The 26,730-nt window shown below is 42.2% G+C and overlaps 2 long non-coding RNA genes across 4 annotated transcripts in view; one reads left to right on the top strand and one right to left on the bottom strand.

Annotated features, from left to right (window-relative positions):
- LOC131517366 (uncharacterized) overlaps window positions 1–21,708 on the top strand; it is a 92,146-nt gene extending 70,438 nt beyond the window's left edge. For both annotated transcript variants that reach the window (XR_009264557.1, XR_009264556.1), the window contains exons 5-7: window positions 12,847–13,055; window positions 21,169–21,362; window positions 21,622–21,708. This is a non-coding gene — a long non-coding RNA (uncharacterized LOC131517366). The remainder of the gene's footprint in view (window positions 1–12,846; window positions 13,056–21,168; window positions 21,363–21,621) is intronic.
- Window positions 12,545–15,033, bottom strand: LOC131517365 (uncharacterized). Of its 2 annotated transcripts, none has more exons than XR_009264554.1 (3): window positions 14,768–15,033; window positions 14,198–14,301; window positions 12,545–12,750 (listed from the first exon to the last, which is right to left on the bottom strand). It is a non-coding gene; the product is annotated as an uncharacterized LOC131517365 (long non-coding RNA). The 2 variants fall into 2 exon arrangements; XR_009264555.1 differs by having other exon boundaries at window positions 14,817–15,033.
- Window positions 21,709–26,730: the final 5,022 nt, after the last annotated feature.

The following is a 26,730-nucleotide window of genomic DNA, read 5'->3' as shown; positions in this document are numbered from 1 at the left end:
GACAGGAAGTTGATATTCTGAATTTAACAAAACTACAAAGATGTTTGTGACTTTGTAACACAGTTTACATGACTGAAAGTATAGCCCCTGGGGTTAGGACAGACTCTACCACATATTGGTCAGCAGACCTGGGACAGGCTATTTAACATCTCTAAAGGTACATAACCTCAGCTGGAGTAAGACAGAGAGACAGAGAGAGGGAGAAGATAAAGGATTAAATAAGATGTTACATTTTAATGTCAAACACCTTCAGTAAGTGATAGGGATTGCATTATTACAGTTGAGTTTTTAAATCGAGATTTAAAAGCATGACACTGAATGGGAGACGCTGACATGTGGCTAGAGCATAGGATGGTTTGTGGTGAGGATAGCCATCTCCATGACAACCACAGTGCCTTCCACTTAGCAGGTTTCCTGACAAATCACCCAAGGCACCATTTTGCTCATAGCTCAGATCCCCTGGCTCTTCCAGGAGTTTTATGAATAAAGATTAAGAAAGGTTTTCTTCTTTTTAGTATAAGAATAGATTTTATTAATTTTAAGTATACAAGTATTACAGAAATATATTCTCTTTTTAAAAACCTTAAACTTTACAGGTAAGGCTGATGTCTTCTTTGAACACCATGTCTAGCCCTCACCTCCACCCCAGGACAGACTCACGCCATCAGTTTGATGTGTCATCTTCTATACACTTACCATGCATCGAACCACCTGTGGTATCTATACCCATAGAAAAAAATAATAATATCATTTAATGTCCATGAGTGTGTTTATATATGTTATCATATTAAGTGTCATATTACAGCTTGATTTTTATTCACACCACAATAGATCTTGAAGATCCTTCCATGTCAGTACATGTAATACATTTTTTAAAAACTTCTATACAGGTGTGTGTGTGTGTGTGTGTGTGTGTGTGTGTGTGTGTGTGTGGTATGGATGAACTACACTTTATTTAGCCAATCCCATTTTGATGGTCATTTAAGTTATTTCTGACTTGTTGCTATTGCAAACAAAGTTGCCACAAAATTCTTGGACCTGCATTCTGAGTACGTGGATAATTGTTTTTCTGGGGGAGATATGGAGAAGCTGAATCACTGACTCATAGCGTATGAACATTTTTAACTTTAAAAAAATGTTTATTTATTTTTGAGAGAGACAGAGAGAGAGTGCGAGTGCAGGAGGGACAGAGAGAGAGGGACACAGAGGGTCTGAAGTGATCTCTGCGCTGACAGCAGAGAGCCAGATGCTGGGCTGGAACTCACGAACCCGTGAGATCATGACATGAGCTGAAGTTGGACACTTAACCCACTGAGCCACCCAGGCACCTTGAATGTTTTTCACTTTAATAGATACTGCCAAATTACTCTGCAAAATGATCATACCAGCTTACAATCCCACTGATACAGCATGGAAAATTTTTTTTTCCTTTTTAACTTTTTCCAATTTAGTAGGTAAGAAAAAAAAAATTCCCTCATGTTTGAATTTCCATTTTTCTAATTACCAATATGGAGCATTTTGGTCACACATTTTGGAGCCATTCATATTTCCTTTTTATTTATATTTTACTTTTTTATTTCATAAATTTTACACTTATATTTTGCATTTATATTTCTGTGAATTAGAATTTTATATCTTTAGAATATTTTTATTGGATTATTTTGTTTTTATTTGATCTGTAGATGTTCTTTATATATTCTGGATACTGATCCTTTGCTGTAAGTATTTTCTCCTTTTTTTCTTTAATTTTGTTTATGCGGTCTTCTGTCATACAGAAGTTCTTATTTTTGAGGTAGTCAAATTTTTCAGTCTTTCATGTGTTTTTGTACCTTGTTTTCTTTTCTATACCAAGTCATGAAAAACATCTTCCTGCATCATATTAAAATATTTCTTTGCATCTAGGTTCTTCATGAGAAGAATATTCTAGGTATGTAAGGTATTACCTACATAGCAGGTGTAGCTGCCCAACCCAGGTGGGAGGTTTAGACCCTGACATCGCAGAACTGTCACACAATCCTCACTGAAGACTTGAGCAATCCCAACAGTTTCCAGCAGAGGACAGTGTCTGAGCGAGTGTGCCTCCCTATATTGGGACCCTCAAGGGTTCCCTGACTCACCAAAGGGAACAGTTTAACTGCTCTAAAATTAGCAAGTGCCAGTGAAGAGAAAATATGTCTAGTCAGGGAAAAGATGAGGAGCAAAGTCTGTTGCAAGTGTGCTACATGGTGGGAAATAAAACAGGGCCCAGGGGAAAGTGTCCTGGTAGAGTCTGTGTGTTATGACTGCATTTGAGGAAGAACTGATCAAAGTTAGCCAGGATCACAGAGGGTTTTCTCCAAGGGCAGCTTTGATGTCTGCTTATGTCTGGCCCACACACTTGAGATGAAATCTCAAGCTCTACAGAGGAAATGTGATTTACTGGACAAACAGCAAGCAGGATGGAAATATGCAATCCCCAAACTTATCCTTTTGATTCCATCAATAATGCAAGCCCTGTCTTCTTCAGAGGGGAAACTGAGGAAACAACAGGCAGTGCTATTCAGTACAGTTCCCACCCCACCTCACCCCAGGCACATCCTGGGCTAGCAGGTGTTTTCTATTGTTTCTTGGTTTAATACCATCCAAGGTGGGATCAACTATATCATCATGAACCCAGAAGAGCTTTGGTGGTGAAATTCATAGATTTTGATAAATATATTGAACCATACAAATTTGCAAATCTGACTCAGCCTCTCAGCTCACGTGCTGGGCTGTCTCTGTTGTCCCTGCTCATCCACTCTCCACCTTTCTGGCCCTGCCTTGTGCCCGGGGAGACTGCCTGTGCGAACTGAGTCTCAGTTCCTTGTTCATTGGTTTCTGATTTGGATGAACTGATGAGAAGCACCTGCAAGAAGAGAGGTTTATGGATTTATTCCCCAGGCTCCCTGCCTGCTGGGCTGTGGCTGGCAGCAGCTTCATTTCTCTGCAGACTCAGGGTAGTCCTACAGCTATAGGAAAAACTAACCACTCTCTCTTCTTCCCCTCTCATGCCTTAGGGTGTTAGAGCTTTCCAGATAGCCTGGGTGCTTCCCTAATCCTGGGTTGGCCTCCTTTAGTCCTTTATTAACTTCTCTTTAGTCATCTCTTCTGAGTGTACTGTTTGATCCCTGCCCCAACCCAATCCAGACTAATGCAGAAACCTAAATCTATCTGGAGTCTTCATCCTGAAACAGATCGAATGTACAATTAAAATTTTATCATACGCACACACAATCTCCAAGCCCAGTGGTGCCTGCTGCCCACACGCTTTTCCAAGAGCCAGTACAAGTCATTTCAAACCTGCCTAAAAAACCCCTCAATAGCTGGGTTCATTTTCTGTAATTCTCTAGTGTTTAGTTATCAAAGACCCCTTCCCCTAGGGTCACAGAAATGTCTCATTGCTATAAATGCTCTTCAACTCCATTTTAAACTTTAAAGGCAAACAACCTGGAAGATGAAAGGATCACAAGAACCAATTTTGATGCCTTGATGGTTTGACTAATTCATTGAGAGATGGCTGTAGAAAGTTGCCACAGATGTAAATTATTGCATTTCTAGGCAACTCTCCCCTTCAGGGAGCGGATTGCTGTTCTGTAAGCTAAATAGTCACAATAAAAAGGCACTGCAAGTAGATAGGTGCCCATCTCTCCACCAGATACACATGACAAAGTGACCTGGTGCCCCACCCCATCCCTTCTCTTCTCTTTCCACCTGCAGCAGAGGCATGAGTGAACAAAGCCCAGAGATCCCATTAGGAGGAAGGGACCCTGATCAATACATGAGATCACCAAGAATACCTGAGAGAAGTTTGGACACCTGCTTTAATTAAACACTAGGTGAGTTTTATTCACTGAAGACTGTTCCAGTTATATCACTTGTCCTTTCTGGGCACATCACTTCTACAGTTGTAGCTGATTCACTCTACCTCATTCCCAATCCAGTTCCCACACCACGTGCAGCCCTTATCTAGTGACCTAAGAGACACCTTTGATGCTTTTTCGGGCTCTGACCACATGCGCTATCCATGCCCAAGGACTGTGTATTTCATCTACGTCTCTGTACTCTGTGTTCTCCTCACTCCCACCACCAGCACTCAGCAGAACCCACTGGACCACTCTACTGGCTTCATAACTGGTGTACCCTCCTGCCATCTGCTCTCCCCTCTCCATGGCACAGCCAGAGTGAGGGTTATGACTTGTGATTCTGTTCCTGATACCTTTCTGCTTGAAATCCTTCAAAGATTCCCCATTGCTTTGAGGATAAAGACCAAAAGCTTTATAAACCTGCCAAGCTACAGAGCCTGCAGGGTCCCTCCTGTGTCATCTGATACCATGCCTCCCTCTGCCATGGTCTGGGTCCCTTCCTTGGGTCTTCTTTCTGAGCCTCAAACTTGCCATGTTCCATTTCGGCTTATGTCCTGTGCCTTTGCCTGTACTGTTCTCACCACCACAACACTGACCTTTGCCTAGTAAACACCTTTAGACCCTGCCTCAAACAGCCCCATCCCCAGGGAAGCCTTCCCTTACCTGAGACTTGGCAGGTCCCTGTTACACACTCCCCTGCCATGCTCACAGGATGTAATTATAAACTTAACTGAGAGATAGGTGCCCGTTTCCTCCACTAGAATGTACATCTTGTGAAACTGGGAATGGTGTCTGTCTTTGTTTACTTGGCATTGTGCCTGGCACATGGGGCAATCTGAAACAAGACTTGCTGAACAAAATTAATGGATGTTATCATGCTCTTTCCTTTAATATCAGCTAGTGGTGTCAGCACCTCCCCAGACCAAAGAAATGTAGGTCCAGGGTCTGGAGAGATGTAGACAAGGTACCAATCAGAGTTAGGGGGTAAACTAGATTGTTCTCTGACAGCCAGCAATTCTCTGACTTGGGGGATATTCATATCCTCTTGCCTCTTCAGTCTGTAGACACTCCCCCAATCTGGCTCTGTCTTGTGCCAGTGTTGTTGTGTCCATGCCCATACACACCCCCAGCCTGTGACCATAAGAGCCCCTCTTCCTTGTGACCTCAAGGCCTCACTTATTCTTGGCCTGGGAAACCTGAGCCTTCCACTTCCAAGCCTGCTTCTGAGCAGATACAATAAAGCACTTAAAAGCCAGTTGGTATCCAGGAACTTCTTTCCTCCCACATTATTGGCAATGCAAATGATGGATTAAAGTACAAGCAAAAAAGGTTTTGTTCAGAAGTTTGAGTTTTCAGAACCATCCCCAGGGTAACAAAATGGCAAAGGGAAAACCAAGCACACAAGCCTTTCCTTCCATTCCCCATGTGTCAGCCAAGATTGCAGCCTAAGTGATGTATAAGAAGGAAAGGAGCCAGGGCTGGATGAGGGAATTGTCTAAACCAATGGTTCTCAAACTTGAGCATGCATCAGGATTACTTGGAAGGCATAGTAAACACAGATAGCTGGACCCCACTGTCAAAATTTCTGATTCAGTTAGTCTAGGGTGGTGCCCAAGAATCTGCATTTCTAACAAGTTTCCAGGTGAGGCCAATGCTGTTGGTCTGTGGGGACCACACCTTGGGAACCACTGTGCCACACTACACTGTCTCCCCTCATATGCAAATTTTCATGTGTATTCCAATGATGTGGTTGTTGAAGCCTAGACTCAGATTGAGTAGGTTGGACTGGAGCTTGGTGCCCAGGCTGCCACAGTGAGGACCACATACTCAGAAGCAAGGCTCAGGTAAGCCATCACTTTCTTGAGCCTTGGTCCTCTTTGATAGAGATCTCTTCCTCCCTTTATGCCTTCTTGGAATATTAGGGGATGTTTTGGATGACCTTAGAAAGAGGGGCTACCTCATTCTAACTGAAGTTTCCAAGGTCTCATTGGTCTAGCCAACAGGAATCCAATGTCTGCATGCCAAGGGAGGCTTTTATCCCAGAAGGAAACCTGGCCTTCCTTTATCCTCCTTTTCTGAAAAGCCCCTTACTCAGAGTGTTGATGGATGTGAAGAGGAAATATGGTGTAAAAGATATACAGACACACCTGGGATATATCACGGGTTTGGTTCCAGGCCACCACTATAAAGCAAATATTTCAATAAAGTGAATTAAATGGACTTTTTGGTTTCCCAGTGCATATAAAAGTTATATTTACACCATACTGTAGTCCATTAAAGCTGTGCAACATTGTCTAGAAAAATAATGTATATACCTCAATTAAAAATATTTTGCTAAAAAATGCTAACCATCATCTGAGCTTTCAATAAGTGATTCTTACTGAACAAATATATATATAGATATAGACAGATATAGATATAGATATATATAACAAATATAATAATAATGAAAAGTTTGAAATGTGAGAATAACCAAAATGTGACACAGAGATACAGAGTGACAAATGCTGTTAGAAAATGGTGCCGATAAACTTGCTTGATGCAGGGTTGCTGCAAGCCTTCAATTGATAAAAAACAAACAAAACAAAACAAAACAAAACCCCCCACAATATCTATGAAGCACAATAAAGCAAAGCACAATGAAATGGGGTATGTCTGCAGTGGAAGAATCATGCTTCCAGGTCAGACAGATGGATAGTGTCTCTCTACTGGGAGGTGGGTCTCACTGAGACTATACAAGGTTAGGGAGTTAATATGGAAAAGTAAAATTTTCTCCTTTGGAAGAGAAGATTATGTGTTATAGCATTTCATTTAAAAGCAGGAGCTCTGGGCTTACATGTTTAAATGAAATAGAATTGGTAAACTGTTTACCACAGTGCTTGGCTCTTAGTACATAATGAATGATGGCTATTGTTATTTTTTTTAACAGGACGTACTAATCATAGTAGAATCAGAATCCATATCAAGAGGAAGATGGGTAGCCTAAGAGCCTATAGAATAAAACAGCAGGACTGTTCAGCCATTGGGACCTCCTTTTCCCTGCCTGCTCAACGCCTGGCCCACAGAGATGCTCGGTACACATTTGTTGGGAAGAAGGAAGGGATTACACAAGTCTAGGTAAGTTAGGAGATGGGAGGATTTGAGCTCATGGAAATCTTCCCGAGGGAAAGGATGATGAAAACACCTGAATTCTTTAAAGTGGGGGTTTTTGGGCCCTGAGGAAACTTGCTCAGTTTCTTTATTTATACAAGTGTTCGTACCACTACTTTATAGGGTTATTACAGAAACACTTGACAATGCATGCCAAAGTGCTGGGTTAATTGTAAAGCACAAATCAAGTATTAGCTGCTTTAATCAAGTGGAGCAATTACTGAACAGATCCTTTGGGCTGTGACAACTTCAATGCTATGCTGAGACCGAGAGTAAAGGTTTCCCGCCCTCAAGGCAATGACATATTGGCTTTGCCTTTTAGGTTGGCTCTTGTGTGCTAGAAAAATCTCTGAACTTCTTCATATTATTTGCTAAATGGGACATAACTCTCTTCAGAAGGCCTGCGTACAGGTGGGTGAACAGGTAAAGCCACCTGAGAAGGAAGAAGGGCCCATATTGGTGGGTAATACAGGGTGTCCCTGAGCCTGGCTGGTGAGGAGCTGCACTCAAACCTCCCTCCCTCCTCTCCACAGCCTCCTGCACCTCATTTATTGTTAATGCTGTTTCCACTGGCTCGTTTGCAAATAGCTTGAATAAAACATCAGAGCAGGGAGGGGGGCAGCACTCATAGTCTTCCATGACTGCCTCTGCTGTGTTCCTTCCCTCTATCCTTTTTCTCAGTTTCCTTCTCCCTTCATTACTCTGATTAACAGTCATGATATAATTGGCTTATCCTGAAACAGCCAAATAGGACTCATGGGCTCTTGCAGGGATGGTGAGGAGAATGGTTCAGACAGGCCCAGCATTTGTGTTTGCTTTCTGTTTTCCTGCATGGAGGGAGGAAAAAAGCAAAGGCTGAATTTGCAACCTTAGAGAGGAGATCTGAGGATCAAGTGGTGGCTCTGCTCCTCCCAGGAAACTGTCTCAGACCACAGGAGGATGGCAAAGGCTCATCCTGGAGAGGACCACTCAGGCCCTGTCGGGTGGGAAACTCCATGGCTGCTACCACAGGGGACACCACCAATCCAGCTAGAGAGGCAAACCTATGCACCATCTGAGACAAGGCTGATTAGGGAAAACACAGCCATAGAGACATATACTGAACATGAGGCTCAATCCATACCCCCAGCTGCACAGGGAACAGTTTCTGTTATTTTCTCTAGCTTAGCTTAATTACTGACTCTCCTGATTCTTCCAGCAACCACTTCCTTGTGTTTCCTGATAGCTTTCTCACTAAAAAGTGCATCCCTTAAAACACTATAATTTAGCCCTGCCAATTTCTAAAACTGTGGTAGGTCTTTAAAATCATTTTTAACCTACAAATTCCACAAACTCCCTCTTATTTTTTATAAATTTTCTGTTTGAGATCCTGAGCCTTTTAACCTGTCAAGTTTCCCACAGTCTGGATTTAGCTGATTGCATATTCAAGGAACAGTTTAATATGTTCCAATGAGACTGTATTTCCTGCAAATTAGTAACAGGATCCAAAGGCTTGATTAGGCTTAAGTTTGATCCCTTTGGCAAGATTATAGATGGTGGTGTGGTTTTCATCAGGAGGCACATCGTGTCTGCATGTCCCCTTTTTGTGATATTAGCAGCTGTTGATGGCTAATGCCTGGATCCACCCATTCACTGGGGTGGCAAAATGGTGATGTTCTATCATTTCTTTTTTCATTTATTGTTGGATACTTCCACAAAGAGATGTTTCCTCTCATCTACAATTTGGTTACCCAGTGGTATCATTCACAAAGGCAAGCCAAATGCTTGATTCTTTGTCTTTATGTATCAGTTTTCCAGATAATGAGTAAATTCTTCTCATCCTTCAATAGCGATCAATTAAATTTTTTTCACTAGAAAAAATCACTAGAAACTATGGCTTTAAACATATTTGATGGATTCAAATATATTTCTACAATTATTATCCTATTGAAATACAAACTTGCCATCTTTGGCAAGTGGGAGTTTCTTCAGTTGGCTCCTGAAACCTTTGGGCATGGTGCCAGTAGTCTTTGATAGCTTTCCTGCTATTCAGGATGATGAGGTTCAGGTTATAGACCTGCCCCAGACCCAAAACCAGCCCTTCTTCCAAGAAGCCCTGATTTCTTAGACTGGGATATGGTGCCAGTGATGCTCATTGCTAATTTGCTACAATGTTAATCACTGTTTTTAGTCCTTTCAGTGGACAGACCTAAGGAATTAATGGGTGTGTGGGGGGGGGGCATATCTACATACAGTCAGTTCTGCTGTAATGCTTGTTTTGAAAATGTAAACTTGTTCAAACATGATTGGTATATTAAGGAACAATTTGAGCCTAACACAAATTTTGTGTTTGGCTATGGGTGGTTTCATACAGGAGAAATATTGGGTGAAGGCAGAAAACTGCACCCAGCTGATCCAAGCTGCTTAAGAATACATGAAACAGTGAAAAAACAATCAGGACTAATCTTTCCAACAGACAGACAGAAAGCACAGCTATACACAAAGGCCTTAAACCCAAATTGCCAAATCCTGCAGAAGTGGCATCTTTTGCTGTGATGAGTGGCTGGTTTGGTGGTTTGGAATATCTCCAGTCTCCAGAATTTTCAGCTGTCAGGTGAAGCCACAAGTACAGACTAGAAAGCAGCAAAAGAATTTCCAGCAGCGACACAGAAGCTACCCGAAGAAGCTGTGCATCGGGTCACATTCTCGATGGTGATGAAACAGGTATCTATTATAAATGTAATGCTCAAACAGCCTCCATCTCAAAGGCAGAAAAACATGACCCAGGATTTAAGGCTACAAAAGATCTCGGAACTCTCAGCACCAATGCCCAACAGAGGATAAAGAGCCAGCCGCCCACACACAGCAGGTATTCCAACTTTCTACCCAGTTTCAACTAAGCCTCCTTCCCACTGCTTCACAATAACCAACAAGCCACACCCTTCCGATGCCCCCTTCCACAAGCAACCCTCAGGTCTTGTTCAAGGCAAAGTGCCATATTTATTGTCCTCTTTATGTATTTCTTACCCATTTAACATGTATAGAATTGCGCCACCATCTTTGCTAAATGTCTACCCTTAAAAAAATGTCACCGATGAAGTGTTTGAGTGTTGTGCCTTTATTCTCATTTCTGCCATAAGCCTTGTGGCTTTTATGGAATGGTTTTGCACACGGCGATCATTCTTAGGACCACGTATATCATATTCTGCATGCACACACCTCATGAGTTCGTATTCATCCTTCCAATTCAATTTCAGGGCTGTAAGATTTTCACTTACTTAACCTCCTCTGTAGTACATGTGTATCTCCTTTCCTCCATGCCAAAATCCTGGTTCTCAAGGATGTAGGAAATGGTAGAACATTCCATAAGTACTCATTAGCTTTAGCCCATCTCACACACACAACATTATCAGAATAACAATACAAAAATTGCCACAACATATATAATTATTGACAATTCTCCCAGGGGAGAGCTCCGAGTGGTCACTCTTGAGAGTAGGCAGTGTAAAGACTGCTCCGGGGCCCCTCAAGGCCTCATCCCAGACCCCCTTTCACTCACCGCTATTGGATTGGGCAAACTCCTTTCTAGATTCAGCTGCTGTTCTCAAATTGTCTGTACTTCTGTCAGCTTCCCCTCCCTCCTTCAGCTTCCTCTGATACACCTGCTAGTACCTTGCAAATCTTGAAGCTACTGGTGACGTGCCCTGCCTACTTGTGTTTTGGGGTTTCTGGGGATACCTTGTCGCTTGGACTTGTTGGAAGCGTTGTCCATGGCTTTTTAATTTTTTGCTCTCTAGCCGCTTCATCTTTGTGTGGGAATTCTGGGAGACTTAAAAACGGATCCACTGTCATTTGCTTTCCTCGTTTGATAAGAATTTTTTCATAGTTTGTCTTTGAATATTGACAATGATTTTTTAAAATATATACAGTGTTTTAAATTTTTATTTAGTCAAATCTATTTGAACTTCTATTATTTTTATGTTTAAAAAATCCTTTGCCATATAGATGCCACATAAAAATCTTTTTTACAATTTCTTATGATATTTTAAGTTTCATTGTGTGTGTGTGTGTGTATGTGTGTGTGTACATATGTGTGTGTGTGTGTGTGTGTGTATACACTTCTCTCATATATCTCACTCATTTGAAATTATTTTATAAAATGCTGTGGGAGTAATATTTAAGTTAATTCTTTTCCTCCTGAAACATCTAATTACCCCAAATCCATTTGTTGAATTTGTAATTCTTCCTTTATTATAGATCAATTATAAATCTCAAGGTCTATATCTAGGTTATGTCTTCTTAATATGTGTATTTTTCTAGTTATACCAAAATGTTTATTTATTTTATTTTTCAGCTTAATAGTATATTTTGAAGTCTAGGGCATGTCCCTCCTCATTATTTTTATTTTATTAAAAAAGAAAAGCTTAGTTGCTTTCCTTTTTTTTAAAGATTTTTTTTAATATTTATTTATTCTTGAGAGAGAGAGTGCAGGTGGGGGAGGAGCAGAGAGAGATGGAGACACAGAATCTGAAGCAGGCTCCAGGCTCTGAGCTGTCAGCACAGAGCCCGATGCAGCGCTCAAACCCACAAACAGCGAGATCATAACCTAAGTCAAAGTCAGACGCTCAACCAACTGAGCCACCCAGCAGCCCCAAAGCTTAGTTGCTTTCATCCACATTATTTCTTGATGAATTCCAGCAAAAGGAAAGTCCAAAGTCAATTTTTTGGGTAGCCCTTTGGTTCTCTGACAATTTCCTTATTTAAAATGTGACCATGTCTGCTTGTTTGATCTCTTCCAAATGTTGTACAATATCCTAAGAGGTTCTGTCCCTGGCTGCATCTCATGATGGGTTGGCAAGGCTCACAACAGCTTACTCAAGGCTCGGCAGAGAAGTGTGGGGTAAGGTTTAGACCTGACATTAGACTTGCTTAGGAAAATGATAGGAGAGCCATTGAGCTGGGGGATGCCATATGAAAGTCAGGATTCAACCAGGCAGACAAGCCTTCCTATACCAAGAGACTTGACCTTTCCAGTTGTGATTCAGTGCTCAACGTTGGTAGGTCCAAGATGAGAAGAAATTCCATCCACAGGTAACAAGAACACAGTACCAAACTTCAGTTTAGAATAAATGTTTCTTACAACCAGTAACACACATTTGTAAGAGCTGAGTGAAGTTAGGACTATAGTATGAAACCATAAAACAAAACAAAGCTAATGGAATTATAAGAACATTAATCCATGATTGTGATCTCTCAAGGTGACTGAAACCACCTGATTTTCACAGCCACAAGCCAGCAGTAACAGTACAACATATTTGCATTCTAGAGTTGACTTTTTCTAAATGGGGATTTCAGCTCTGACCTTGTGAGGTGAAGCCTGACAGTTTATAAATGCCTTCCTTTGTCTTCCTGAGACAAAAACAAAAACAAAATTAATATGTCCAATAAATGGAATGTAAAGACTCCCATCGTGTAAATAAACTTGGAAAAATATTCTGGAATATCTTCTATAAAATAGCAGCCTAGAGCCTCAGTTGAGATTCAGTAGATTTTATTTTATGCGCAGCCTGTTGTTTAAAGGGATAGGAGTCAAATAGTAAAACTCAGCCTTCAGGAAGATGCAGAGATACTAAACTGGAACAGGCAGCTCATGTCTGTCGGCAGTGAATCCTCTAGTGACACTGGCCCATGAATCTTCCTCTGTTTTTTCCCTTGCCATCAGTGAGAACCTTCAATGTACCTGCAAGAAAGCATATTCACTTATTCTCTTAACTTATTCAAATTTATAGCTTCGAAAACTTGCAAGGCTGACCACTTCATCTCCCTCATTTTGCAGCCCAGAGAGCAGACCTGTGGGCCTGGGGAGGTGGAAGGATTTCTGTGAAACTTGTCTGCAGAAAAGCCAGACCTGCCAGGACATTGCTGCAAAATGACAGCTGCATTCACAGAATCCACTCTTCTCAGTTTGCAGATGGGCCATAGAAAACCAACAACAACAGGAGACTTTTCAACAAATAACCGAGGGATGTTCTGGGAATTCTACTGGTAAGAAAAGCATCAGACTAACTCTTTAGAAGGACCAGAGCTTATGAGTGGTCATTTTTATGTAAACTGCCCATAAGGCTCTCTCAGAAGGTGCGAGCCCTATAAACACCCACAACTAGAACAAATAAACAGTGCATTTTAATTATCTAAAGGAACCAGTAAGGAATGGTTTTAAGCTAGGAGGGCTGCCATAACACTGTAAGTAAAGTCAATACATTCCTGAGTCCATGAATTAATTAGTGTTTAAATAATAGAAATGACTATCAATTGCAAAACATTACCACAAATTACTTGCTGTGCAAACAGCTTCTTTTGTTATTATTAATAATTCTAGCTACTGATTTTCTGTAATTAAAAGCCACAGTCTCCCTTTGGGTGAACAGCAGAGCAGAGTCAGACGGCAGAGTCAAGTTCCCACTCACACCAATAAAAGTCACCTGGTGCCCCTGTCCCCTTCTGCTGACCCTTTAAGGCTAGTTTGCTTCTAGCCTCCATTCTCAGCTGTCTGAGAAATCTAAGAGAGTCAGTCACTTGGTATTTGCTCCTTATGGTCAGAACCAGCTTTGATATTAAAATCAAACATCCAAGAAAATGCCTGAGGCAACATTTTCTGTTTCTGAGCCGTGACTTGCGGGATGAAATCATTCTACCTTGTGTGAGCAGTTCAGCAACGGTGGAGGGCAGGTCTAGCTGGGTAGTAAATGACAGACAGGAAGCCTGGTGATTTATTAGGAGGCCTGAGCCTGTGGTTTAGAGGATCAGAGTTCAGGTCCCCACTCTTCAATAATCTCAGTGTGGGATTGGGGATGAGTTAGTTAACCAATGGGAGGTTTCATTCTCCCCATTAGGAGAAGTAGACCATGCTCCTTGCCATTTATTTCACAAGGAAATGAATGAGAATTACGACTGGTATTTAAACCCCAAATAAGGCATACAAGAGATGAAGAAAAACTTTGCTCTCCTTTTTCCATTTAAAGTAATTGTACATTAACTCTCGGGCCGATTCTGACGGGGTCGGCCACCCATTCTGTGTGAATAGGGCCCAAGGAACAAAGGTGCAGACCCTGGTGTTCCTTGTTCTCCCTGTCCTTTCTGAAACTCATACAGCGTCGGGTCCTGCCCTGGTAAGAGCTGGTACTTACTGAGAGCACCTGGTGGGAAAGCACTCCTCGGACTTTAGGTGGATTTTCTCACTCAGTCCCCTCAGCAACCCAATGAGGCAAGTTATCTTCGCACACTTTATACACTAAAGAAATAGAGATACAAAATGTTATGGCCACAGAGCCAGCAAATGAGAGAGCCACGATATCAACATAGGAGAATTCTTCTCCACCCTGCTAGCCTACCAAATACACAACTGTCGTTCTTGGAATGGGCTTTGGTCCTGCCCCTCTACCTTCTTTCCTATTCAGCACCTGGGGCCTAACAACTTAGAGGGCACTTATCGCACATCAAAGGGGCTTTCCGAGCAGCAGCCTCTACTTCCTCCGGGAAGATCTTCCTAGTGCTCTTGTGGCACCCTGGGCCCACCCTGTCCTGACTCTCAGCTCAGTGACCCCGTGTGACTGGGAGCATCTGGAGGACAGAGACAATTCAATGTTGAGTCCTCATGCTCTCACCCAAAGTCTGCCACTAGTAGGTAAATGTTTGTATAACAAATAAGTCTTTCTGTCTCACACCATCCCCCCCAACATATGCACATGAGGACTCACAAACTTCAGCTGCCCAAAGTCCCAGAATTCCTCTCCAGAACACTCTAACCAATGATTCTTTCCTTTAGACTCAAAGATGGCTGAAGGGGGTGGAGGTGGGAGAGAATGGCTGCTCTACTCTAATTCTTCTGGGGTGGCCTCCACCGTGGTGTGCAGTTTCCCCTCTGCACCTGCTTCCCCCAGGACGCTTGATATCTTTTTCCAGACCCGTCCTCCAGGAGACTGGCTGGAGTAGGCAACAGATGGAGTCCCAGAGAGCAACAGGATGCCTCTCTCTACTCAGTCACACCCTTACCACTGCCTGTGAGTCACCCCCATCCTGCCAACCACACCACCGTATCTTAAAAGTGACTGCAGTAAAGCAGGAAATAAAAAGCAGAAAGGCCATATTCTTTGGCTGGTCGGTCTTTGTAATAAATGCTACAAGGTGGAACAGAATAAATTTATGAACTATCTGGGCTGCAATTCCTTGATTTCAAAGGAATCCAATCGTGGGGAAATGTCAGTTCCAATTGAAAAAGAAAACAAACTTCTGGTGTTCCCCAACCTGAGCAATCACTGAGGTCATAAATGTGGTAATTGTTTGAGAGCCCCAGCAGATCCTGTGTTGGGCACTGTGGCCATGTGTGTTTGCATGTGAGCCATGCAAGGCTTTCACTCCTCAACATGCTCACGTTCTCACCTCCTCTCCAGTGTGTCCTCCTGTCCTCCCTCAGAGGGGTATTGATATTTTAGCCCCCAGCTGGTCTATAGAACTCGGACTCCAGAACACAAGGGGAAAGAGCCAACTATGCCGTTGAAAGCAGGCGTTACCATGGGTCCTGACAGCAGAAGCCAGGCTGGATCGATTAGAGGCTTCCAAGGCATTCAGAAAATTCACCCGAATCAATGGGAAATGAGTCAGAGGGACTGTGGACAGCCCTGGCACCTATCAGACACTGCTTCTACTGGACTTGTCAGGCTTGCGAAGACCTCTTGGTAGAGTAGCATGGATGACATGGTAACCTGCTGCAGGGAAAGCAAAGTTCTTCTCCAATGCACCGCTCATCCAGAGGGACCAGGAGAGGATAATGTCTCAAAATGCCCTGAATCTCGCTTTTGCTCACTTTCTGAACATCTCAACGAGTCTCAGCGTCTGACCTTGGGGTGAGGACTATGTTGACTTTCTGGGGCAAAAATATCTTTCCTTTCTTTGTAAATTAAATAGATTCTTTGTGGTTCCTCATAAATTCTTTACCTCTTTCCTCACCAGTTTTCTGCACAATTGACCACACCCTCCTTTTTCTTAGAGTCCTCTTATTCTTTGCTCCCAGACACTACACTCCCTGGGTATTTCTTTTTTCTTTTTTGGCTACTTTTCCTTGGTCTTCTTTGAAGACTCTTGTAGTTTTGTCCTTGAGTGCAGCTTCCTTAGAATTCTATCCTCCACATTTTTGCTCTGTACTTTTTCTCAAGGGTCTTTATCTAGGCCCATGGCTGTGATGAACACCTGCATGTTCATTTATGGCTCAGCTTAGACCTTTCCCAAGCTCTAGATCCATGTCTACTGGACCTCTCCTCTTGAATATCTCACAGATGCCTCAAATTCAACATAACAAAACACATCATCCTCCCTTTGTGCTCCCCATCTTAGTGGATAATTATCCAAGAAACAACCTCAGGGGACTTTCATAAGCAACTCCTTTCTATACCTACTATGTCATAGCAATTCTGTTTTCTCATATCTTTTGAATCTGTCTGTTTTTGTCCATCCCCATCCTCATTATCTTGGTTCAGGTGACTATAAGCTTTCTCCTTCAGCTACAATAGTCTCCTAATACACCACTATGTTTTTTGTGTGGCCTTCTCTTAGTTAGTAGTTGTCACAATGATGCTGCATAGTGAAGAATCTCAACATCCCATAAAGACAAAAACATTTATGAGTTTGTGGGGCAACTGAGTCGGCTATGCTTTAGACTGTAGCAGCTGGAGTGGTTCTGCTCCACTTGTCTCCTCTCTTCCTCCTGGACCCAGTGAACCAGCCACAGCACGTTCTCCTCATGGCAAAGACAGAGGTACAAAAGGGCAAGAGGAAATACCCAAGGTTTCTTAAGGACTCAGCTTAGAAATGGCACATGATTGCTTCTACCCTCATGCCATTGGCCAAAACAAGTCACATGTCCTGGCCTAAAGTCAAAAGGTGGAGAAATATATTTGGCTCGCTATGAGGCCATGGCAACAGTGTGGATGCAGGGAGCAGTAAGCAATAGGGCCAATAATACAGTCTACCACTGGACCTCTCTAATCCATTTTCCACCAACAGCTAGATTTAATTTTTATGTGTTTTTTTTTTTTTTTTGAGAGAGAGACAGAGTGAGAGTGGGAGGGAGGGGGCAGTGGACAGAGAGAGAGGGAGACAGAATCCAAAGCAGGCTTTGAGCTGTCAGCATAGAGCCCAACATGGGGCTCAAACTCACGGACTGTGAGACCATGACCTGAGCCAAGGTTGGATACCTAACCGAGTGAGCCATCCAGGTGCCCCACCAACAGCTAGATTTCTAACATGCAAATCTGATTATGTAACTCACCACTGTCCTTGAGAGAGAGTCTGAATTCATGATGTGACTCCAGTCTATCTCCTCACACCACCAATCACTCTGGTCCTGCCATATTGAATTATATTTATTTTCAAAAATAAAGTCTTTCAAAAAAGAAGTCTTACCTCTAGGTCTTTTCACAGCTAGTTCCTTCATCTGGAATACTTCCTCATCCTCTCCTCACCCCATAACTTAGTCCCCATCTCATGCCTCATTTGGCTAACCCCATTTGTCCTTCAGTTATCTCTAAAGTGTCACATCCTCCAAACATTCTCCATAACCCCAACATAGGGCTCTCCTTGTTCCATGTACTTGCACCTGTAATAATACTTAACCATCTCTATTGTAATTATTCAAGGAGAGGAACTATATCTTAAACCTAGTGCTTAGCTCCTGTGCCAGGGATATTACAGGTATTTAATAAATAGCTTACAATGGATGATTACCACATAGGAATCTGTCCCTGGACACAAATTTTAATGTCTTTGCTTATTTTTGACACAAAATTAGGTAAAGTTAGACTAACTGTATATATTACCATAATCATTCTGGTCCAAATTGATGAGAAGATTAGCTTGATATGTATCTCAGATCTAAACAAAAAACTTGTTTTGTTCTGAATGGAGAGCCACCTACTTATGTGTTAGCACGCTGAAAAATAAATAGCAGCTAATGTTTTTGAGACACACACCATTGGTTGTCAACCCAATAGCTATTCTCCTTCTTCTGCTTTAGGAGACCCCCAGTTCTACTTGGAGTGGCAATGTGCTCACCCCCAGAGGGACAACTCTGGTTAGTCTAGGCCAATTATGGAATGCCATTCCTCTTTGCCAAGAAATAGCCAATGAGTAGGAGTGACCTAACTGGCCCACTGAGAGTGAGATCTGAGGTGAAGTCTACTGGCTACTTGTGGGAAAGTTTTCATGTCTTATGAAAGATAGCAGGAGGAGAAGAAAGGGTCCTCTTCCCCATGCTCACCCCTTGTGCTTGGGATGATGTTCTGTAAGGACATGATTCTTGGAACTGTGGCAGCCATCTTACTACCCCAAGGGGAGACATAACTGACCTGAGAAAGAGCAGAAAGGTGAGAGACTCTGGGTCTTGGCTGATGCTCAGCTGCTGCCCGCATGTTGGAACTAACTACCTCTGAGTTTTCTGTTACATGAAATAATAAAATGTCTTTATTGCTTAAGCCATTTCCATGTGGTTATTCTGTTATTTGCAGCTGAAATAATTCCTGGCACAAATAGCTTTAAGATTTACCCCAGAATACCCCAAATTTGTTATTAGCAAATATCAGAGACTTCCCATTTCTTGAGTCTATTATTTAACATCGTTTTCTTCAGGCTTAAAATGTTTTCACAGCTGGCTTTTATTGATTGCAGTGTATGATGTGCTAGAGAATGGGTCTCACTGGCATGAGGATTCTACCACTCCTTTTGTTTATTAATCAGTGTTCCAATCCTCACCTCTTTCTTATTGTATTCCTTGAATCCTCAGAGGAACTGTCAGTTGTGGAGCTACAACCTCTTCACCTGTTTTTTGAGACTTGTCCTGGGAATAATTTACCAGTGCAGTAGAGAGAATAATGCCCCCACCCTAGTCCCCACAAACTAGTCCGTGTGTTCTAATCCTTGGAACCTTTACAAGGCAAAAGTGACTTTACAGATGTGATTAAGGTAAGGTCCTGAGATGAGCAGATTATCCTGGATCATCTGAGTGGACCTCCATATAGTCACAAGAATCCTTAAATGTGGAAGGGGGAAATTCAGGAAGAGCAGGAAAGGAATATGTGACTATGGAAGAATGAGCAGAGAGATGTAACCTGTTGGTTTTGAAGATGAAGGAAAGGGGTGAAAGCCCGGGAATGTGGGCAGCCTGTAGAATGGGCAAGAGGCAAGGAATGGGATTCTCACCCTATAGCTTCCAGAAGAGAACACAGTTCTCCCAACACAGTAATTTCAGCCCAGTGAGACTTGCTTCAGGTGTCTACCTGCAGAACTGTAAGGTAATAAATATGTGTTTAATTTGTGGTAATTTGTTATAGTAGCCACAGGAAACTGATACAAATAATTGGCTTTATTGACTGCAAAACTGAACACCTCTGCCTCATGCAAGTGGCTGGGTGCTGCCTGACTGAGGGAGAAAATGGTAAAACATAAACTTAAGCCCAAGCCGGAGGGTGGCTGGGCTCAGTTGTGGAGTTGATGTAGTTTGGGAAGTATCAAAGAGTTGATAGTTCTCAAGGGAAAAGACCCCCCCTCCATGCGATGAAAGATGAACAGGCCCACATAGCCTTGGAGTTCTAAAGTGTCCTTTAATACTTTGGAGACAAGGACCTTGGGTGAGTGCCCAAAGTGCATCACTTACGTCCAATGAGCAGTCCTCATAGGACATAAGGGTCTACTAAGCAGTCAGTAAGACCCTCTGCCAAAGTAATAAGGTGGAGAGTATGCTCAGACTCTGATCCACTGGAAGGATGCTGGCCTTTTCTCTTATCGACAGCAACAATTAGTGGTCATTCACTCAATAAATATGAGTTAAGTGCCAATTCACTGCACAGTATGAGATGCTAGGGATACAGTGTTGTTGTATAAAACAGATATGTTCTCCATATTCTCCCCCGTCTTAGTAGGCTTGGGCTACTTTAAAAAATTCTTTTAAATGCTTATTTATTTATTTTGGAGAGAGAGAGAGAGAGAGAGAGAGAGAGAATGAGAGAATGAGCCAGGGAAGGGCAGAGAGAGAGGGAGACAGAGAATTCCAAGCAGACTGCACTGTCAGCATGGAATCTGACATGGGACTCAAACTCATGAACCGTGAGGTCATGACCTGAGCCAAAATCAATAGATGCTTAACCGACTGAGCCACCCAGGTACCCCAGGCTTAGGCTGCTTTAACAAAAATACCATAGGCTGGATGGCTTAAACAATAAATATTTACTTCTCACCATTTTGGAGGCTACAAGTCCAAGATAGGGTGCCAGTATGGTCAGGTTATGGTGGGGGACTTCTTGACTTGTAGACAGCTACTTTTTTCCTGTGTCCTCACATGGCAGAGAGAGAGCACTGCTCTCTTAATCTCTTTATACAGATACCAATTTCATCATGGAGGCTCCATCCCCAAGACCTCCTCCAAAACTAACTGCCCCCCTCAAATTCCACTTCCAAATGCCATCATATTGGGGATTAGGGCTTTAACATAAGAATTTGGGGTAGGGAGATACAAACATTCAGTCCACAGCATGCTTCTACTTTCCTCTGGGGAAGAGAGATTTCAAAGCAAGAGACAATGAATAAATCTAAAACACTTAACGATAAATGTGATGAGGGAGGAGACTAGGATACTAGAAAAGAATAAAAGGGGGAACTAAATTTAGACTAGAGGACCAAGGGAGGTATTTTTATAGGAAATCATATGTGAACTGAGACCTGAAAGAGGAGTAGGAATTTATCAGGGACAAGCTGAAGGAAGAGAGATCTAGGCTCAAGGAATATCATGTGCAAAGGCCCTGAGACAAGAAGGAAGGGAGGAGTTGCTGCAGCAGGTGTATGGTATAGAAAGGAGAAAAGGGCACAAGAGGAGCTGGTGCCTTTTTAAAGCCTTTGGTGGTTTCAGGCTAAGGTTCTGTGTTCCCTTTGTCAATCTCCCTGTGGCATTAACTAAGAGTACCCACTTACTGAAGAAAAACCAGGATAGCTCTGAAGCTCCACAGTCCCAAGCAGTCTGCAGCTGTCTCCTCTCTCTGGAGGGTGCAGAGTGAAGCAGAGGTGAGGGGAGTCAGCACCTTCCTGTCATTTCTGTCCATCTTTTTTTCTGGCCCAGCTTCTTTGCTGTGACCTCTGGAGATTTTCTAAATTAGAATCATTACCTATATGGGGAGCCTGCAATGCAAATCAAATGAGAGGCCACGGGCAAGCTAATGAAGGCCAGTGACCCGGGGATCTAATGAAGATGAACAGCTCTGTTACAGGGAGAGTACGCCACCATATCACATGCCGCTTGGAGCAGGAAAAGAGGTAAATTCAGGATTTTTATTGTGCTCTACAAGGCAGGTAAAATTGAAATATACCTCTATTTCCATTTATGTCTTACTTATCTCTATTTGCATAAATATGTATCTATGTTCATCTATATATCATCTATCTATATCCGTGTGTGTGTGTGTGTGTGTGTGTGTGTGTGTGTGACAAGAGGAAGAAAATAATATGTTTTGGATAGGCAAAGGACTCTTCTTATGTGGCCCAGTTAATCTCATTTTCCCCGTTTTTATTCAAGTTTCAGATGATGAGGTCACCAAAGGTCAGAAGATGAGCCTCCAAAGGAAATACAGAAGAATATACTTTGGAATGGCTGAGCAAAATGACATTGAAACTAAGGTAAAGAATTTAAACAGACAGAAAATGCAAAAGAAAACAAAACAAAAAAACAAAAACAAAACAAACAACAAACCAAACCATTTTGTTCTTTTATGTGTAAGGAAACATAAACACCTTATGTATACACACTTAAAAACGTTGATAGTCACATAAATATGTAAAGCTATTTTATTCATTCAAAAATCATGTATTGAATGCCTTTGGATTTTCTCAATATCGCATGTTTAAAAATCATAGGTAGTTTCTGAATATCACTTCTAAGTTTGGTGACAATTTGGGAAAGTGCTTTCAATCCAACTGGTAGACCATCATACTCAGAATCTATTTTAATGAGTTTTCAGATTAGGAACTCAGATCCAAAGCTAGCAGTTTGTTTTTGTGTTTCCCCACTAATGTAGTGAGATTACAGATTCTTGGTTTTCTGGTATTTCGTTCATTCAAGGAATGCTATGGCAAGTGTGCCTAGGAGGTGCCTGGCTAGAACAGTGAAGACGTCAACCAACGCTGCAACTCTCAGTGAGCCAACAACAAACTAAGAGTTGGGGGATCAATTTTCCCCATTGAACAATCAAGAAAAACTTGGAGGCCCACAACTGGAAAACATTTACTTGAAAATCACTGATGCAGGGTAAGTCAATTAAGCTAGTATTTTCTTAGCTCATCCAGTTTTGCTAGTCACATTTGTTGGTTAATTTTCATGAAAATTCAGCCTTGACTTTTATTCTCAATAAGTTAATAGATTTTAGTTTTATATCCTTTTATCCTGGCACGTAATTCTTGATGTTCATAGATCAATATTAGGGGGAAATTTCTTTGCCAAGTGATGATCCATGTAGTCATAATAAAAGGGAAAATTTTCAAAGGTCTTCAGAGCCAGAAAGAATTATTGCAGATACAAGTGGGTCTATAATTGTGTTGTCCAAATGTCCCACCAAATTTATTGGCCATTTTCAGCTCTTTCGTGATGGAGAGTAAACCTTTTGGTGATTGAAGCTGGAAAATAATCTGTTGGCTGTTAGAGCTGGAAGTATCTTAGATACTGTATAATCCAATTCACACATTTAGGAACGAGAAGACAGACTGAGGCCAAGCTTATTGATAGCTCCCACCTGTTCAAAATCTTCTAGGTTAGGGTCATTGATTTCATAAATTACACACAAGATTCATGCTTAACCGCTTGCTAGACCCTTCCCACAAGCCTCAAATTGTTTCTTGAGGAAGACTGAGGCTGCTCAGCCTGAAGTTAATTTGCTTCAGATGATATGGTTATGATAGAAATTAGACTAAAACTCAAGCCCAGGACTAATTTTTGTGTAACCAAAAAGCATCTGTAAAATGTAAATTTCTTCCCCTGCTGCACTGCTATGAGGATTAAAGAGGATGCACTGTGTGAAATCATTCTATTTACCTAAAATTCATTTTTCAGCAGGTAATCTGTCTAATCAAAAAGGTGAGTTTCTCAAATCACCTGAGGGCAGATTGGCAGGGCTTCAGGGAAGGAATGGAATCGGGGACTAGAATCCAACAGTGCTCTCTCTCCTCCTCCCTTCACATCTGCTTGATTCTTTTTTTACCTGCAGACAAATCCCTTCTGCTTTCCTGATCTACATAAATCATGGTCACCCAACTGACATGTGGGAGAGACTGAATCTCTCCCTCTCAGTTTCCGCTGGGATTCTCAAGAAAGGGACTTTACATGATCATGGTTAAGTGTGGACCAAATAACTGGGTGTGTTGGGGATGGAGTATGGGAGTGGGGACAGTAGTAGGGTTACCATATGTTTGGGAAATGTCAAGGAGTAGGTAGTTCTCCTCAAGGGAGAAGAAAACCCACAAGAGGAAGAAGACACAACACGTGCCCATCTGGTTTAGAGTTCCAAAGTTTCCTTTAGCACTCTGGAAACAAGGACATTGTACTCTGCTGACTGTTCCTCCTACTCTTTTCCCCTGTTAATGCCAGTGCAAGTTTCCAGAGTGCATCACTTACATCTTCCCATGAGCAGTCCTGCATGTGATGAGTAAGAACCTGTCTTAGTCAACTGCTATAACAAAACACCATAAACTATCTGGATTATAAACCACAGAAATTTATTTCCTACAGTTACAGAGGCTGGAGGTCCAAGGTCAGAGCACCAGCTCAGTTAGGTTATGGTGAGGACCCTCTTCCTTGTTCAGACTGCTGACTGTGTCCTCCTAGAGTGGAGGGCCTCCTGTATAAGGGCACTAGTCCCATACATGAGGCTCCACCCTCATGACCTAATCACCTCCCAAAGGCCCACCTACTAATACCATCACATTGGTGGTTAGGATTTTGACATAAGAATTTTATAAGAACATAAACATGCAGTCCATAACAGAACCTCAATCCAAATTGCAGAGTGGAGAGAGTGCTTAGACTCCAGCCCACTGGAACGATGTCTCTCTTTTCTTTTGCAAAAATGGAAAATGATGGGTCATTCATTCAGCAAGTGTTAAGTAAGTGCCAACTCACTGCATGGTGTGAGACGTTGGGGATGCAGTGTTGTACAAAAGAGATATGGTCCTCATATTCTCCCCCTAAGTTCTTTTGGAGAAGACAGACTTAAACCAAAAGACAAAAATTAAATATGTAATAACACCTATGATAAATGTGGGAGGAGATTAGGATACTAAGAGAGAATAATAAAGGGGAATGGTTTACATTGGAGGGCCAGGGAAGGTAACTCTTAGAAATGATATGTAAATTGAGGCCTGAAACTTAAATAGGAATTAATCAGAGTAAGAACTGGGGGAAGAGACATCTAGGCCCAGGTACAGCATGTACAAAGGTCCTGAGGCAGGAAATTGGGGCTTTGGGCCTTCTTTAGGCACATATCCTGTAGGATGTGATCCCTGGAGGTGGGGAGAAATGGTACTCAGAAAAAATGGATGGACCATTAACCTAGGAGGTGTTCCCTATTACTATAAAACAGTGGAGACCTGAGAGTCTTATTAGAATCTCCATCCTCACATGGGCAGATTAATTATATAATTAACAACCTGACACTGGGTTTTTTGGGAAGCTATTGATAGAACCAGTACTATGAAAACAGAGTGGGACATTCTATGGGCTGTGGTAGAAGAAGATGGCAGGACCCCATAAATTCCAGTATCTAGTCTGGACTTGACATTGGCCCTGTGGGGCAGAGGGGAATGATTGTCAATTTGCTCATCAGGTAAGTCAACAACAGTTTAGGTTTTTGTCTCTCACCTCTTTTCCCTTTATGAATACAGAGCAATTTACTTCTAAATACAAAATATTCCTTATAGAGCCTATATATATTCTATTACTAGGCTGGGGTGTAAGAGAAATGCTATTGGTTTAGGGTCAGGAAAATGAGGTTATCTGGTTCTTTTGTCTCCACTCCTCTCTCACTGAGGTTAACTCTGGAGTTCTTTGATAGGGTTCAAGAGTGAAGGAGATTGCTGGGATAACTATCCCAGGGGTGGGCAAAAGATAGCCCATAAGCCAAATCCAGCCTGTCACCTATTTTTTGAAATAAAGTTTTATTGGAAGACAGTCACTCTCATTGGTTTACCTTTGTCAGTTGCTGCTTTTTCACTTGACTGAATGGCCCACAAAGCCTAAAATATTTACTATCTGGCTCTTTAAAGGAGAAGTTTACTGACCCTTAGATACACCAGATTGTCCATAAATTATTCTGTGAATGATGATTTAACCCTAAAAAGCTAGGAACAAGAACCAAACAGAAGTAATGCCAGTGCAATTATTTTCATCATTGAGAAAATTGTTCCATACTTTAAAAGAAAATGAGAGAGAGAGAGAGAGAGAGAGAGAGAGAGAGAGAGAGAGAAGACAGGAAGGAAGCAAGGCAAAAGAAGAAAAAAGAAAGAATTGTTTCTATTCTAATCTGATTCTCTCTGTTTACTAATGAGAACATGGAAGCTCAGAGACATGATATGTCCCACCCAATATAATATGAATAGTGACCCAACTCCCCATCTCATGAATAGAGTGCTTTCCCTACTCCGTAGGGCCTAATATATCAATGTGCTACAGTTCTTTGCTCTAACCTCCATTTTGGGTGCTTATAAAAATGACATATTCTTCTTGCTTGGGAAGTACAGGAGTTAATAGCATACAAACCTGCCCTTTGGATAGTCAGAGAGTTGCCTGGATCCCTAAGACACAAGTCTCTTTCACAATGACAAAAAGGAAGAGGAAGTCCATTCAAGGACCATGTGTCTGGGGTCAGGGGTGACAGTGTGTGGGCTGGGCCAGTGTGAGCCATGATAATATTTGATTTGCCTCTTCCCTAACTCCTGCAAACATTAATCAGCCTTCCCAAACAGAGCTGATGGGTCTGCATAAATAATTTCAAGTACACTGCACACCAGCCATCTGAATGCAGTCAAGTCAAGGACTATTGGAGCTTGCATTCACATATGCCACTCAACTCCTCTTATCTGCCACTGTCAGCAGCACGTCAGCAGCTGGAGGCGCTTAACGCACATTCTTTAGTCTCTCCCATTTCCTCTCAGTGCTGGGAAGGGTCAGACAACCTCCAAAATAGGTCTGGCCAAATTGCATAAGCCTAGGCTACTTGGCAGAATATACATTTTCTGAAGAACAAGTTGCAAGATGGAATCTGGGGCTGGGCTCATTCCCTCCTGGTCAGAAGGCTAGTGACAACAGCTGGGGACAGCCTCACCCCAGGTGAGTCACATAACTCACTGCCATGATCTCTGTTCTATGTCTCTGTTCTGGCTGCCCTCCACCCTCCACCAGGGAGACTATGACTCTGAATATTTGTCCTGGCCCCTAAATGGTCACAGCCTTTTTGAACTTTCGGATGTTTGCTTAGCCCTTTCAGTTTATGGTCCTTTCTGTCAGGTAATTTTCTTTTTCAGATATTTTAGAAGGAAGCCCCCAGTGCTGGGTCAGAGGACATCTGGGGCTGAGCAGCCATCCCTGTCTCTGGCCCCCAAAGGCCCTAGCATATGCTGTCATGTCTTCTTAGGCTTGCTC

Source organism: Neofelis nebulosa, chromosome 7, assembly GCF_028018385.1.
Source record: "Neofelis nebulosa isolate mNeoNeb1 chromosome 7, mNeoNeb1.pri, whole genome shotgun sequence".
Taxonomy (NCBI): Eukaryota; Metazoa; Chordata; class Mammalia; order Carnivora; family Felidae; genus Neofelis; species Neofelis nebulosa.
The sequence above is the reverse complement of the archived record's forward strand: the minus strand, read 5'-3'. Positions and strand labels throughout refer to the sequence as shown.